General features: G+C 26.2%; 1 protein-coding gene and 1 pseudogene across 2 annotated transcripts in view; both read right to left on the bottom strand.

The window, feature by feature from the left end:
• LOC126907402 (Kv channel-interacting protein 2-like) overlaps positions 1-15,796 on the bottom strand; it is a 383,598-nt gene that overhangs the window by 110,502 nt on the left and 257,300 nt on the right. The gene's annotated exons all lie outside the window — the stretch shown is intronic.
• Positions 4,104-5,185, bottom strand: LOC126907423 (uncharacterized; annotated as a pseudogene).

Raw genomic sequence — 15,796 nt, 5'->3', positions numbered from 1 at the left:
CAAATAAAAATTATTTCTTATCTCTGATGGTCGTGCTCTGTTTCTGTTAATATTACGATGTCGTCTGCAAATTGGATCATTGGAATTAATATATCACCCACTTTGATTCCAATGCCAAGCCTGTTAAGTTTATCTTTAACTTCGGTTATGCTTTTTTCTATGTAGTAGTTGAATAATAATGGTGAAAGTGGGCACCCTTGTCTTACACCTCTACATATTTTCGCACTAGCTGACTCATTATTTATTGTAATTTCTGTACTTTGATTTTTGTAGATGTTATAAATAATTATCCTGTCTTTAAAATCTAAATTTAATTCTTTCATTATTGAGAATATAATTTGCCAATCTATGTTGTCGAAAGCTTTTTCGATATTTTTAAATGATAAGCATGTTATTTTATTTCGAGATATTAGTTTTTCTATTAAAATCTTAAGTCCTAATATTGCCTCTCTAGTTCCTTTTTATTTTTTGAATCCATACTGATAATTTCCAAGATATTGGTTGGCTTTATTAAATATCCTTCAATATATAATTTTATGAGTATCTTTGATGCGTGGAGGAGTAAGCTTATAGTTCTAAAATTAGCGCAAGAGTCAGCTTTATTCTTTTTTGGTAATGTTACAATTCTGCTGTTGCAAAATTCCTTCGGTATTACTTCTGTTTTGTATATATCTTTCATAATATAGTACATCGCGTCTATTATGATTTCACTTGCGTTTTGTTGTAGTTCTCCAGGGATTTTATCTATACCTGGGGCTTTTTTATATTTCAGATCTCTAAGACTGGCATTAAATTCACTTCTTAGTAACGGTGCACCATAAGAGCACTCATCAGTTTCTTCATTGATATCTTCTAACTACTCCCCTTGATATAGTTATTCAAAGTACTCTCTCCATCGGTTTACCACCTTTTTTGAGGGTAATGTCTTCGAATAGATACGATTTATTTATTTATTTATTTATATAAGTTTCAAACGGGACAAGCCCAATTACAAAAAATTTTTAAGTAAAAGTAACATCATTCGTAACAATATTATTAATAAAGAAAAACAATTTTAAGAAAAAAAAATTAATAAGAAAAAAAAAATTTAAAAGCTATAACTAAGAATAAAGTATTACAAATATAGCAACAATTAGTGCTTGTAAGACGATGTACAATGTAAGCATACCGTAAAGAAGAAATAACACAAAAATCAAAAATTAAATTTTAAATAGAACTAAAAAACGTGTGAATTATAAAATATGAAATTGCAATAAGTTTTAAATGAGTGGAAGTTTGGTGAGATGAATAAATCAATTGTTAAATTATTAACTGTTTTCATAATTCTGTTTATGGGATAGTTACTAGCATAGTTCATTGTTGTAGTGTTAATGTAAAATATTTTTATATTACGGGTGCTACAAGATGGTACATGAAATGAAAATCGATTTAAAAGTATCGGACAATCTATTTGACCAGCAAATATTTTAAAGGTAAAATAAATATCTAACCGCATTCTTCGTAGTTCCAATGTCTCAAGATTCATAATTGCTAATAGAGGGGAGTATGAAGAATGAGGTTCTCTTGGTATTAAGCACTTCAAAGAAATAAAGCGTAAGAATTTTTGTTGAATTTTTTCCAATTTTAATTTATAACTGGTTTGGTAAGGAGACCAAATTATGGAGCCATATTCACAAAATGAGGGAACCTACGAGCAGTAAATGGATTTAAAGTCATCCTTATCGGTAAAGTCGCTACAATTACGTTGAATGAAGCCTAATATTTTGTTTGATCTTATAAAAATATTATTAATATGACTATCAAATTTGAGTTTAGAATCAAACAAAATACCAAGATCTTTTATCGGTCCCGTACTACGAGATATTATTTCTGCATTTATATGGTAGACGAATTTAGGAACGATTCTAGCTCTGGAAAATGACATTATCTTACATTTATTAATATTAAGAGTAAATTTATTATTGATACACCATTCATAAAGAGAGTTTAGATCTGATTGAAGTNGTGTATCAATAATAAAGAGAGTTTAGATCTGATTGAAGTAAATCAGAGTCAGATTGACAATTAACTCTACGAAACATTTTTATGTCATCAGCAAACATTAATTTAGAACAATTTTGAAATGTAATATCATTAATAAAAATTAAAAATTAAATTGGTGCTAAATGAGACCCTTGAGGAATACCCGACGTAACAGGTATAGGTATAGACCAATATTCTTTATATGCAACTATTTGATGTCGATTTTTGATAAAAGAAATAAGCCAGGATAGAAAGTTACCACAAATACCAATTTGCTCTAATTTATAAAATAAAATTTGATGATTAATTTTATCAAAAGCTTTAGCAAAATCTGTGTAAACAACATCTACATTTGATTTATCTGACATAGCATCAGAAACAAAAGTATGAAAGTTAAGCAGATTAGTAATCGTACTCTTGTTACGAGTGAAGCCATGTTGATCATCAACAATAATATTATTTAAAGTGGGTAATATTTTAGTTGCTATAATAGATTCAAATATTTTTGGTATAAGGGAAAGTAAAGATATTGGTCTATAGTTAGAGATATTTAAAATATCAGTAGAGGTCTTAGGAATAGGTCGAATGAGGCTAGTTTTCCATGCGTCGGGGAAAGTACCAGATGACAGTGATAAATTAAAGATAAGAAATAGAGGTAGTGAAATAGCATACTTACAATTTCTTAAAAATACACTTGGAATTAAATCAGGACCTGGACTGCATTTAGAATTTAAAGAGCTAAGAGACTGAAATATATCAATTAATTCAATTGAGACAGAGTGCATAGAAGAAGAAAGAACTTTAGGCGGTACATTATAATTGTAATTTACATTAACATTATTGTAGTCTTCGTAAACACTGGAGAAATAATTAGCAAAAGCATTAACAATGTTATTAGGAGTAATAAATTCTTCATTGAATAAATGTAAACTATTCGGCAGAAAATTATTATTACGTATGTTATTAATAAATTTCCAGAGTTGATTAGGATGAGTTTTTAAATTATTTTGAATTTTTTTAAAGTAATTTTGATAGTCAAATTTTGAAAAATATTTACATTTTGCACGAAGATTAGAAAATTTATTATAATCACTCACCAAACCCGAACTCTTAAAAATTTTATGAGCTATATTTTACTTAAAAATTAATTCTTTTAAATTTCTACTAAACCATGGAAGATGAGTAGAATGTTTTTTAATGATTTTAGGTACAAAAATCTCAAAAATTTCATAAATAATAGAGTAAAACAAATTGACAGCTTGATTTACACATAGGTTTTTAAATAGGTTATTCCAGTCGATCGATGATAAAGTGAAATTTATTTCCGCGTAGTTACAAATAAAAAAATTATAATCAATCGGTTTATTTACAACTATGGGAAAAGAAATGAGTAAGCCAGGATGATAAGCATCACACGGAACAAGAGGATTATTATATTTTTTAACAGACACATTATGTAAATCAGAAAAAACTAAATCCAAAATTGAACCAGTTTTGTTATAAATATTGTTGTATTGAAAAAGGTTTAAAAAAGATAATTTAGATAGAATTTCAGAGTAATGGTTACTTAAGTTTTCTAGACTAGGAATAAATCCATTGGATGTATAAAGCCATATATAATCAGGAAGATTGTAATCACCAACCATAATTAAGTTTTTAACATATGAAAACTTCAATAATAAATTATTAATAATATCGAAATGAATATTATAAATTGAAATGTCTGATAGAGGAGGAAAATAAACATTACCAATAATTATATAATTAAGATTAATTTTAGTTATGACAAATATGTGTTCGACTGGACTAGCCGGTACAGGTAATACGCGAGAATGGAACTTATTATTAACCGATAACAAAACACCACCACCTCTGGAATGAGTACTTGTGTTTTGGTTACGGTCACAGCGATAGGTAGTATAATTGGAGAGTCCCAATTCCTATGTATTGACGTTAGTAGATAACCATGTTTCACACAGACCGATAATATCGTACTCAGATAAACAAACATTTCGCATTAAAATATTTAATTTGGTGTTAAGGTCACGTACATTTTGATAATAAAATTTTAAGTTTCTATGGGCTGACTCTCTTACTAGTTTTTTGAAATGGTTGGAATACCTTTAACAAACTTTAATATTAAATCTGATCCCCTAGCTGTTTTACGTTTCTTGAGTTTAGATAAAACATCACGAAGATGATTTCGTTGCATTAAGGTGCGATCCGGAGATATACGAATAGATCCATATACTGGAGAAGTACGCAGTTTATGTTTATTCTTAAGAACAACAAATATATCAGATGGTTCCCAAAAAGTAACTTTTATAGGGCGCGGTTTACCCGATTTTTGTCCTAATCTACATAATACAGTAGTAATCATGTTAGGAGATATACAATCCAAAACAGTTTTTATCAATAATGTATCGTATAATGATGAGTCGTTGCAACATATTCCGGCACATTAAAAAAAATTAAGTTACGAGATCTTGATTGTCTATCAATTACTTCAGATATTAGTGATTCATCTAATGAAGATTTAGAAGATTCCATTATAGAAATGCGATTCTCTATTTGAACAACTGTGTTTTCAAGCACAGTAGTACGTCCACCCATTCCAGCAATTGACTAGCAACTTTGTCAAGTTTACTATTCAGCTCAGAGAACGAGGACTCATGTCTAGAAATAGATAGTTTTATTTCACTTAATGTTGAGAGGATATTATCAATTTTAGAAATAAATTCGGTATTTAAATTATTCAAATTTGTTGGATTTGTCGGAGAAGACGGAATTTTCTTAGAGCAAGTATTACAAAGCCAAGAAGTAGCACGTTTTTTAAAAACATCAGGTATTAAATTAGCAAGCGAAGAACAAGCATTATGATACGATTTAGAACATTTAGTACACTTTAAAAGGTCGCGATCGGTTACTGCACAATTGCACTTTGGACAATTCATATTTAAAATGAAAGATAACAGGTGATAAGATTGAGCACACGACTGTATCGAACGACGTATCGTTGAAAAAAATCGGTTCAGTAAGAGCTGAGAAAATGTGATAACAGACACACAAAAAAAAAAAAATTAAAAAAACACATCATAGTAAAACTAATATCTTTTAAACTTTGCATCGAAGCTAAAAATTATACCAAATCTAATTTATGAGTAAACAAATTTTAGAGGTTATTTTCTATGAGAAGTCGGTGTATAGAAAAATAAAAAAATATTTTTTAGATTATATTAAACATTTTTCTAATTCATTATTTTCCAAAAATATTTGTTTTCACCTTAAATTAAACATAATATAATTTTTTTTATAAAATAATAATTACTGAAAATTGTTTATAGTCAGTCTCATTGACTTCGTTTTCGGAAGAACTGGTTTCAGAAGAATTTTCTGGTAAACAATAACCTAAAAAAATCATTACAATAGTTATTGAATTCATTTTATTAAAATATACTGCGATATTATTATGTGATGTGTAAAATTGTACTTCGTTTGATAAATTTCTGAGAACTATTGAATTTAAAATAAAAAAATACACACATTATATAATTTCATGTATTAAAATAACAATTATTATACAAAAAGTGCGATACTTATGTCACCACTAACTATATAAAAACCTAAGGAAGAGAACATATGATACTTGTATATTTATTCAGTGTATACCAAATAACAACAGAGATGATTACAATTTTTTGGATATACCTTTTTACAGAATTATAATTATTAAAAGTTTTTCATTAACTTAGATATTAAGTTATAGCAATGAGATTAAAAAAAAAAATTAGTTTTAATATTTTGCAATAAAAAATATCTAGCACATAATTCACTAAAGATTCTTGGGATGTATTATACAATTTTTCAATTGATTTAACGAGTGATAAAAAAAATTTGAAGTTTACAAATCTTTTAATGGGGAAATCTACTGATCTGGTGACTTCCTAACTTATGTTTCTGAATAATTATAAGGCTTATATTTTTCAGTATCTGAGCTAATTCAATTGATAATAAAAAAAAATATTTAATATAGAAGTGTCATATACAAATAACAAAAAATATCATATTTCCACATTTTAATTTTAATTAGAAAAATTTCCTAGTTCTTTACTAATTTTTATAATAATTAATATTTTAAATAATTTAGATTCATTATATTTGTTTTAGCTATTGCAGTAAAAACCAGTAAAGACCTTATGCCCTATACATTGTTATAATCTTGAAAAAAGTTGTAATTGTGATACAATAAAAGAACAAACAAGTAAGTGTTCAGTTAAATTATTTTGGATACATTTATGATGTTGGGATAACATATTAGAAAATATTTCCATAAAAAGTTCGTAAATAAATTATTTTACCATAATAAATGATAATTAAAAAAAGAATTTCTACATTGTAAGAATGCTACAATTTTTTTAAAAACATTAATTATATTGAAATTTTAATAGATTGTACTAGTATCCAGAAGTTTAATTTTGGTATGCATTTTATGAAAAGCTAATATAAAATCTAAGTACTAAGAATTTTGAAATTCATGTAAAACATTATTTTATTTTCAATTTTGAAAATTTTTTGGAAGTCTGACGACTTTTAAGACATCAAAAGTAAAGCTCTTAAAGTGTGCTGCTATGTTAGAAATAATAATAATTTTTTTAAAAATATTATATTAAATTTTTGTAATAAACCAATCGGATGATCTTGTAAGGGTGATTTTGTAGGTTGAACATAATTCATTGTTTTAGTTTTTTTTAATGATTTGAAAGTATAAATTAAATTTGTACTTACCTTAAAATATCATATCACATAATTATATTTGCAGTAATTCATTGTTGATAACATTTTCCGTTTATTGAATGTACTGTACACACGTTTCACACTACTTATTGTATAGTCTATATAACTATTTATGAAAACGATTTAATTTTAAATATTATGAGTTCGTTACATAAAATCTGAGACTAAGTTTTGTATGTTAAAGTCTCTAAACACTCTCTATACGTTTTATCAAAACTATAACTTTTATAATGTACCCTTATTTTCAAGGATGGGCAAGTATTTCGAATTATTAACTAAAATTAAGTTAAGTTAAGTATGTGCAATGTCGATAAACTAACAATTAAAAGCTACCAAATTATAAATTTAACTAGCTAAGTTAAAAGATAATTTAAAATACTTCTATAGCTTAACTAGTCTGGAAAATGTTTATTTCATTTATTATTAATTTTTCAGCTAAAATTTCTTAAAATCATTTTTTATTGGTCGATAATGCAAAGGAAAGATTAGAATAGTTTTTCAACTGAATAGAAGAAAATATTAATAATATCAAAAATTTTTTAATTCGTTTCGGTATTGGTTGCACTGTTTTGTGTTTAAAACTATTTATGAAATAAAAATTAGTTAAAAATCACATACACTTTTGAAAAAATTCAGAAAATTATATTTATTGTTATATAAATATAATATTTGAGATAGGGAAAAATTTGATTTTATTTTACATAAACTACTAAGCAGTGTATAAAGACATACATTTTTTATGAAATTTTAAATTTAGCTTAACTATTGTTTTAACAAATCAACTGAAAAGAGCTCAATTTTTTCAGTGGAATATTAAATAACAGAAGTTAAAAATTTTATTAGAAAAAAATTAACTACATAATTAAAAATTGATCTATTGTGTTATTAATTAAGTAAAACAATATTTTAAAATATTATTAATATAAAAACTAAAAAATAATAAAAATATTAAACTCAACAGCCACAAAAAAATTACTGAAAAGTCGCGGATATTTAGGAAACAATATTACTATGTTATGAATATGTGTTTAGCGTTGATAATGGTAAGATTGTTTCCGAAATATGTATCCGCGACTTTTCAGTAATTTTTTGTGGCTTTTGAGTTTAATATTTTTCAGTTTTTAAATTAATAATATATTTAATATAGTTTTAATTTTACTTAAATATTAACTAGTTTTGTTGGTAAGTACAAAAAAATAACACTTTAACTTAACTTTAACTTTTTTAGTAGTTAATGTCTACCATTGCTGCTCTTTCTGTAGGATTACAAATCTTCCATCGTACATTATTATGGGGATTGTTCTTCTGATTACCGCATAGGTGGTTTGACCTCAAGAGGGGAGCAATAGATTCTACCCAAATAATATATAAAGTAGATCGTTGTCAATCAACATTATTCAGTCATCGTTTGGTTTAAACACTCTTAACAACCAAAACTTATTTATCTATTTATTTGAAATGGCTTTCAAAGTAAGTGCTGAAAAATTAAAACATCAAAGTACTTGTATATTATTTTTTTTTTTTTAACGAGAAATAGTTTTAAGTGTTAAAGTGGTCTAATATAATTAATGAAATCAATAACGCAAAAATAGTGGATTTTTCATAAGTTACAAATTATTTTACGAAACAAATAACTAAATTTATAAACAGTGTTTTAACTATTATTAAAAAATTCTCTGATTATAGTATATCTAATTAAGAATATTAATATTGTAATGAAAAAAAATTACAAATTTTTATAATACATCTAATAATTTCACCAAAAATATATAAGGTTTAGAATTAAACTTTATGAGTACATAGATTAAGTAGGCATTCAGGAAAATCAAGTGATCATCAATAATAAGAAATATACCAAGTAAATTTAATAAATCGATAATGTTTGTACAGAGTTACTTGGCAGATTTATATCTTTGATATGTTTCTATTTCAGTAATTAGGTTGGAGGTTCTATGTATAGCCACCATACCATTCTGGTTGGACACACGAGGTGACTCAATCCCAACTATCATCGATGACCGTCAAAACTGGTGGAATTATTGATATTAATGAACCGAAAATTAATCACAATAAATCTCATATTAACAGAATAAAGATCACTTTATTTTTCTATCATCTTCTAACTTTCTTACAGACCCTTGTACTCATACCCCGAATAATACTATTATTAATACAATAAAATAGTAGCTCAAAAAAACATCCACCCCTTCATATTTATTTATTTATTTAATTCTTTCTTCTTAAGTTATTACAAAGTTATTTTTGATTCACTTCAAGTAGCGCCAAACAACAGGCTTAGTTAATTTTACTAAGGGTCTATTATAAAGAAATATTCACAAAATTAAAGTATTTGAATGTTTTTTTTTTTTAGAAATTACTAAACTTTAAATACCTTAACGAAATAATTTTTGAATTGAAAATTTTGTATTAATATAAAACAAAAACAAATTTAATTAATAAAAAAAAAAAAACCCAGCACAGGGGGGTCGCGGCACAGTGTTGACGTGGTATAGTTGAATCAAGTATAATAATATCTGACAGTGATTAAAATCACTATAAAAAAAAAACGCTTCGTTGCAAATCTTTAGATACTGTTTAATTTTAAAAAATTGGTGGACTATTCCAGAAGCTACATGATCTGCTAGTTCATTATTAATATCTTGATTAAGATAAAGTATGTCGAATGAAAAAGGGATTATTAAAAAATATTATTTCTCATAAAAAAATAATGTTGATCCATACACTTTTCAATATGTCATAGCATTATAAAGTTAAAAATGTAAAAAATAAAATCGAGAATTTTCACACAATAATAGCATTCGGTAGCCATTTTCACCGTGAAGATAAAATAAAGTCCGAAATTTTTTTTTGCATAATTAAGTAAATTACATTAGCTTTAATTTAAGATATATATAAAAGTGTCAGTTTTTCCGGAACACTTTCAAAATTTAAGTTGAAAAAGTAAATTTTTTGTGAAAAAGTGGTCATTTTAAATCCCTCCCTGTGGGCAGGTAAAGGGTCAGATATAAAAAAAATATATACCAAATGATAGGTAAAGACATCATGCATCTATAAAAAAAAAATTATATTGATCCATACATCTTTCAAAAAGTTATAGCATTATAAAGTTAAAAATATAAAAATGAATTTTTTTACAAAAATCGTATTTTTTTTATAAACTTTGATGTCTGTTTTCACCATGAAGATAAAATAAAGTCCGAAATTTTTTTTTTGCATAATAAAGTATATTACATTAGCTTTAATTTAAGATATATATAAAAGTGTCAGACTTTCCGGAACACTTTCAAAATTTAAGTTGAAAAAGTAAATTTTTTGTGAAAAAGTGGTCATTTTAAATCCCCCCCTGTGGGCAGGTAAAGGGTCAGATATAAAAAAACTATATACCAAATGATAGGTAAAGATATCATGCATCTATAAAAAAAAATTATATTGATCCATACATCTTTCAAAAAGTTATAGCATTATAAAGTTAAAAATATAAAAAAGAATTTTTTTACAAAAATCGTATTTTTTTATAAACTTTGATGTCTGGTTTCACCATTTTATCAATAAGATATGATTTTTTATTGTGCTTGTTCATTGTTTTTAATATTATGTTAGTTAAAGTAGTTTTCATTATTAACAAAGCATTTAAAGATAGTTTTTAATGATTATTAAGTTTTCTTTTTCCTACTTGTTGTTTTGAATAATAATAAGCACCCTGACTGGTCTACTGACAGGACATGGTCACCTGCTTAAGCATCTTAACGCAATGGGGGTATCGGAATCACCATTGTGCAGAAAATGTGGAGTAGAAGAGGAAGACTCATTTCACATCATGTGCGAATGTGAAGCCTTGTCCACACTAAGATCAAACTACTTGAATAAACCATTTCCTGAAAAAGAGGATATTAAAAACCTAAAACCCAGGGAGATACTTAATTTCGCCAGAAAGACAGGACTCTTTGGTCATCTCTAGAGGTGACTTTATGGTTGGTAATGTATTAACACTTTGGTGATAACACTTAGGTGGGTAAACCGAATCAAGACAATTCGGTATGAGGTGCGCACAATGGACCAACAGGTCTGAGTGCATGGGCATTATGTCCACCTCAATAATAACTAAAACTAAAACTAAAAACGCTTCGATGCAAATCTGTAGATAGTCTTTAATTCTAAAAAAAATTGTTAGATAATTACAAAAGCAACATCAACTTCTATTTCCCTAATTATACCCAGATTAGTAATTCTTTTAATTATATATTATTAATTTTTAAAATTAATTGTTTTCAAATTATTATTGAATTTGATTTTTAATATGTGAAAAGTAAAAAAAAATTCCTAAGGTGTCCTAAAAATATCGTTGAAATCTGTAAAATTTTGATCCAGCTTATTTTTGTAAGTCCACGCGCATAATTTTTAGTAAGATATGATTTTTTATTGTGCTTGCTCATTGTTTTTAATATTATGTTAGTTAAAGTAGTTTTCACTATTAACAAAGCATTTAAAGATAGTTTTTAATGATTATTAAGTTTTCTTTTGCCTGCTTGTTGTTTTGAATAATAATAAGTAAGTTATTATGAAGTATAATTGTGAATATACCTATAGCTAGGACTATGACATACGTAAACACCATAACGCTATGGACATAAACACTGATCCTAGTCTGCTCAACGGCAAAATAAGACACACCAATACGGAAAAACAATAATCATAGCAAGCTGGTAGACACCAAAATAATGAAATCGTCTAATAAGTGTGTAATGACANGAAATCGTCTAATAAGCGTGTAATGACAAAAAGTAATTGTCAACTACATTACCTTAATAACGCGTGTCCAATAAAAAAATGACTAAAGATAATAATAGTAAATTTGTTTATTTAAAAATAAAAATTTGTTTTATACGAAATTAAAATTTACATTTTAGCTTCGATGCGAAGCGGAGAATGTATTAATTTTACTATGATGTGTTTTTTTTATGTCTGTTGCCACTTTTTCTCAGCTCTCACTTGACCGATTTCTTTCAAAAATACGTCAAAAGAACACAAATCGTATCTAGTTGAAGACATTACCCTTAAAAATTGAAAAAAATTCCCTCGTTCCCCGAAAATGGGGGAAATATCCAAAAAAATTACAAATTTAAAAATCGCTAATTTTCGAAATTTTTTCACTTATTTTTCTTAAAACTTCCATAACTTTTTCAAAAATCAACAAATCAACATAATTTTTTTTATACTAAAACCTTAGATATTTACCTTTTATTTGATATCATTTCTTTTGTAAATCTATCACTTAACCTGCTCATTAGGGGGGATTTAAAATAGCATTTTTTTTACAAAAATTAACTTTTTTAACTTAATTTTTGAAAATGTTCCGGAAATACTGCGTCCTTCAAACATATATCAAATTAAAGCTTATTTTATGTACTATNTACAGAAAAAGTCTTTTAAACATGTAGGATGACTGTTAGACATTTTAGGACTATAGGAAATTTATAACCACAGGGTCTTAATCTAATCAACAAACAACTGAGATGTTTTTTATTTTAACTCTTTTTTTTTACATAGCCTTGTTTAAATGTTCCGAAAGTCCACCATTTTAATAAATAGACCGAATGTGTTGCGTGGGTGGTTATAACATTAAAATGCAGTAACAGATGATCGGTTAATAGGACTGATGAAAAAGAACAATATTTTTCGTAATCTTTCTAAAAGAAAAATAAAAAAATAACTAAAATGAAAAATGTTCAATTGTTTTTGGTAAAAGAGTGTCTCAACCAATATCAATCACTCTATATAGTTACAAATACTTCATGAAACTCCAATTTTGAAATAAGTACAAGTTATAATAACGAGTTATAATAACAAAAGTAATTTACTGTGATTACAGACATAAAACTTGATATATTTACTTGGATATTTTCTAATTTTTTTTAAAACCTTTTTTTTTGCATTATTATTAACCGATGGATGTGAATTAAACAGATTTATAAATGCAATTTTATCTGTGGTGCTATTGCCAATACTTGCCATTATTCGTGTGCATTCTTCGGCTTCGGTTGTAGATACATACTGAAAAAAAATGTATAAAAAAAAATTCATTTAAATATTATTGTTTAATAGTACAATAAGAACTTTATTTTACTAAAAGATTTAAGGTCACAAAATTTTTGAAACATAATTAATATTTTCAAATCTTTTTTAATACAAGTGTCATGTTATACCTAGTATATCATTATTAATGAATCACACAATATTAAATGTAAACCAATAAAAATAAGATATATGTATATATGTACTATTTAAATGTTTAATTATACTAATGAAATTTCGTAGAAAAAAGCATAAATTAATTAAAATAAAAGAAACTAGAAATAATCAAAATAACGTGTAAGATTTTATAGAACAAATGGTAGAATATTATAAAATGTACATCATTAATGACGATAATGTAATAAATAACATGTAATAAATTACGATTAATAAAGAAATAATGGTAGCTTTGTTGATCACTTCTTGCCTTTGAACCAACTATCAAATCAAATATAAAAAGCCAAAAATAATGAGCATTCTGAATCAGATGTCACTCTGATGGTGGTCAGAATGCTCTCACTTGCTCAGATGCGGTCAAATATTCACAGAGGCCCTCACTACGCTCAATTATTCCACACCTTCATAACGAAATATATGCCAGAAGTGATCCACCGTCTCTACAATTATATTTGTACAAGAATACAATATCTATTTAATTAAAAGTGTCAAAGAAAATATCAAGGTAGGAATCTAATAATTTCACCAAAAATATATAAGGTATATTTTATATAAGGTATAAAATATATAAAAATTAAACTTTATGAGTACATAGATTAAGTAGGCATTCAGGAAAATCAAGTGATCATCAATAATAAGAAATATACCAAGTAAATTTAATAAATCGATAATGTTTGTACAGAGTTACTTGGCAGATTTATATCTTTGATATGTTTCTATTTCAGTAATTAGGTTGGAGGTTCTATGTATAGCCACCATACCATTCTGGTTGGACACACGAGGTGACTCAATCCCAACTATCATCGATGACCGTCAAAACTGGTGGAATTATTGATATTAATGAACCGAAAATTAATCACAATAAATCTCATATTAACAGAATAAAGATCACTTTATTTTTCTATCATCTTCTAACTTTCTTACAGACCCTTGTACTCATACCCCGAATAATACTATTATTAATACAATAAANCCGAATAATACTATTATTAATACACTAAAATAGTAGCTTAAAAAAAAAAACCCACCCGGTCATATTTATTTAATTAATTCTCTCCTTTTAAGTTACTACAAAGTTATTTTTGAGTCACTTCAAATGGCGCCCAACAACAGGCTTAGTTAAATTTTACTAAGAGTCCAGTATAAAAAAATAATCACAAAATTAAAGTATTTGAATTTTTTTTTTAATAAAAAATTACTAAACTTTAAATACTTTAACGAAATAATTTTTGTATTGAAAATTTTCTATTAATATAAAATAAAAACAAATTTAATTAATAAAAAGTAAAGGGTTTTGGAAGGGTCATATTTAATTTATATTATTCTATATTTTAAAGTTATTACAAGTGGTGGTCTTTTTGAGTCACTACAAAATGGCAACGGCTGCATTTTCAAAAAAGAGTATACAAAAAAATATACGTCTAAGGTATTTTTACAAATATTGTTAAGGTTCATACATTGATCAAAAAGTTATATAAATTCAAATTTCTAAGTGAAAACTTTTTAAAATTTGTCTATTTTATTAATCTACTTTTCAGGTTTTTTTTTACATTCTATTAGAGGCTAATGTGTAAAAAAAATTATTATTAAATTATATTAGACAAATTTTATGTACTTATATATTGTAAGTATACCAAACATTTTTCTAAAAAATTATTCTTTCGCCTTAAATCGTATAATTTTTGTAGAAAATAATAATTACCCGATACTGTTGATCGTCTTCGCTTATTCTTGACGAGGATTTAGAAGAATGGTAATGACCAAAAAGAATTATTAAAACGATTAATGAATTCATTTTATCAAAATATATTAATTTATTACTTATTTGAATTGTATTAAATGTACTTCTTTTGGTAAATGTCTGAGAGCGATTGACTTTAAAGTAAGAAAATAAACACGTAATATAATTATAAGTTTAAAATAATGAGTATATATATCAAGTGTGATACTTACGTCACCAATAACTAAAATGTCATAACTCAAAAATATAATAAAAAATAAAATAAAAATAATATATAGAGGAAAAAAGGGTTAGAATGATTATTATTGTTAGTGTAAAAAATGTGTAAGGGAGAGTTACTTTTGATTCTGGGTGTAATTCGAGGGTCATAAAATAACAATGTAAAAATAAACTTACCTGGTTCCCGGGTCTCTGGTTTTTACAATTATCCTTAGTGATGATATCGGTGAAAATGATAAATAAATACACAAGTTCAGATTTTTAGTTCACAAATTAACACATAAAATTTCGACAATAACGATTACGACGTTTGTATGACTTAACGCGGAGCACGATAAAAACAGCGCGATACGGACCACGAATAGAGCAGCCCAATACGGAGTATGAAATGAACAGCCCAATACAGAGCACGAAATGAACAGCCAGGATCAAGGGTTTGCTCTGGCTTTTTATAATATTTTTTTGCCCCCAAAAATCGTCACTGTCGAATTTTTAGTATAATTGTTTATTGATAAATAAGCATGAAACACAGAGATCAATACAGATGAATAGAACATAAATTATTTTGACATTTGCATATATAACATTAACATGTTTTTTTACAAGCAAGACGAAAATTGATACAATGCATTTAACTATTAATAGTAGAATAACAAAGATGACAAAAATAATATATAGATTTTCTTTTGGTGAGGAAGGATTTTTAAAAGTAATTATTAATTGATTTATGACCGAACCGCATGCACTACA

The sequence above is a fragment of the Daktulosphaira vitifoliae genome, unplaced genomic scaffold (genome assembly GCF_025091365.1).
Source record: "Daktulosphaira vitifoliae isolate Bord-2020 unplaced genomic scaffold, ASM2509136v1 Scaffold_5, whole genome shotgun sequence".
NCBI lineage: Eukaryota > Metazoa > Arthropoda > Insecta > Hemiptera > Phylloxeridae > Daktulosphaira > Daktulosphaira vitifoliae.
The sequence above is the reverse complement of the archived record's forward strand: the minus strand, read 5'-3'. Positions and strand labels throughout refer to the sequence as shown.